The sequence below is a fragment of the Ahaetulla prasina genome, chromosome 6, assembly GCF_028640845.1.
Source record: "Ahaetulla prasina isolate Xishuangbanna chromosome 6, ASM2864084v1, whole genome shotgun sequence".
Lineage (NCBI taxonomy): Eukaryota > Metazoa > Chordata > Lepidosauria > Squamata > Colubridae > Ahaetulla > Ahaetulla prasina.
Genome location: NC_080544.1, coordinates 54,346,466 through 54,348,993, shown reverse-complemented (window position 1 = coordinate 54,348,993; position 2,528 = coordinate 54,346,466).

The following is a 2,528-nucleotide window of genomic DNA, read 5'->3' as shown; positions in this document are numbered from 1 at the left end:
TAACAACATAAATCATAAGTAGAGCAGAGAAATTGAAAAGGTACTTGAGTCAGTGCATATCTAACCTGAAGGTGGCAGTACCAAGCTGATGCTGGTTAATCTCAAAAGCTAAGCAGGGTTGGTTATGGTTGGCATTTAGGGAATCTCTTGAAAATAACAAGGCTCTAAACTGGATTACTAAACTGAAAATATATCCTGAAAGAAGATAATGGAACACTATTGTGACATATAATCCACTTCAACATGGGAACAAAAAACTGGTTTTTACAAACTACAGTGGAGATCTCCGTATCTTTGTCTATATCTGCCATTCAAAGTAGTTTATTTATGACATCCATGGAGGTCATGCAACCACTGACATACAAATTTAGTTTAAATAAAGTGTGAGCAATTACATACACACAAATATACAGCAAACATATATTATGTGGACAATACAGTATTATTACAGTATTATTACCTCTGTAATAAAGGTCAAGAAGCATACTAACAAAAATGAGACCAAAATTACATATAAAACCAAACTGATAGCAGGTAGAACAACCAAGCTTATAATGAAGATAGCCATTTGTCTGAAATGGTGGTTTCCTGCCTGGGCAGAGGGTTGGACTAGAAGACCTCCAAGATCCCTTCCAACTCTGTTATTATAAGATATTGATCGATACCTTCTGTCTTTTAGATCTATGCAGATGTTACTCCATTGTAGCCCAACAGTTAGCTGTGATAATAATAGCAAAATTTCCAATTTTCAAATTTATATCTGACCTTGGGAATCAAGTCTATGATTCAGTCCTTATTATGAAGCATATTATTGTAGCTTTCTAAAACTAGTATCCTCCATGTATTTTGTGATTGCAAGTCCCAGAAATATCAGCCAATATGGCTAAATCTGCAGGATGCCAGATTGAGAAGGTTTCAATAATTACATGTCATTTATTTCTTATGATTTAAAATTTTCTGTATGGCTTGTATTTTGTTAGCATCTTATCAGATCATTGCTGGATTCTTTCTGCATATTTTAAACTAAGTGGCACCTTTGTTAGTGCAAGATGAACAGAAAAGCACAATAAATACAATCCTTAAGAACTTGCCAGGACTTGTAGATAATGCATGACAAAATACTAATGAGATTTAAAGAAATAACATGCATTTTAATTTTTTTCTGAGCTGAAAATATGACTGTCAAGCAAATATATCCAAAGACTAAATGTTAAATAAAATGCACTTTCAATAGTTAAGATAGGAGACATTATTTCACATAATTTCACTTCTTTTTCGAAAATTAATTTCTGTGAGTTGTATCAGTCACTTTAAGTTCTTTCAGAGTGAGTTTCGTTTCCCATGTTCTGAGGTTATGAACAGTTATGAACAGATCAATAAAAAAAATATATCCTCAGGAAACCACTGGAACTGTGGGGGGCAGGGTATGTGTGATGTGCACTATCATCAGATAATACTACATAAAGTAGTTCCTTTATTCTAATGTCAGAGAACTTGCTGCAATTCCGAACCATATGAATTGGTTCAGAAAGCAGCAGTCAGCACAAAGGAAAACAGGGTATATTTAGTTTTGGAAAGGATAAAATTCCCTTTACAGAAACAAGTTTGCACTTTGTGGATGCTTCTCGATCTCAGAATATTTAAAAAGGCACCATGACACCATCCTTTTCTTTAGTCAGCTCTCTAAGGCACTGATCTGTGCATCGATTTTATTCTTATTCAAATGACTGCTTTATTATGGCATATTTGGCATAACCTTCACACCTTAAAAAGACAAAATAGTAATTTTTGAATAAATAACAAAAATACAGCTCGATGAAAAAAACCAAAAGGCAGTATTTTGCACTAATCTGCATAGGACAATGAAATTATCTGTAACTTTTAATTATCATTTTTTTCCAGATTATTCTGCATTTCTAGTACCCTTCCTTATATCTGCTTTGTGATTCAAGAGGCACTTCCAATGCTCAAAACAGATCATTTGCCTACATCAAACGTACTCAATAATGATCTGCACCATGAACTCTTGACACAGTCCCTTAAGAGCTGTGATGGAACAATAATTATTGTTACTAGTAGCATTTGGTGCGCTATTCGCCTACACACAGTAGCAGAAAAAACCCCACTTTGCATAGAAAAGAAAGTACAGTATCTTTGATTTCATGGCTCTTTAGTCTGGTTGATCAGACGCCGCGTTATGCGGGCTTTCTTCTTCTTCTCAGGATTGCAATCATCTGCCTACCTAGAATTAATTTCCATTGAACTTAATCGGCCTTTACTTCTTGGTAAATAACAGAGAACTGTGCGGAAGAGACAGCCACGACTACTTTCCGACACGCACAGGACAGCAACCTAAATCGAATAAATGGCCTTCAAGTTCTTGACAAAATTAAGTGCGCAAAAGAAAATGGCAGTTGACGCGGTTTCAAAAAAACTTAAGAAAAGTTGCTTAAGCACGCTCCGCCCTGGAGGAAGAACTTATGGTAATTTTACGGCCGCCTCGCCAAATAGTTGCTTTTCTTGAGCCC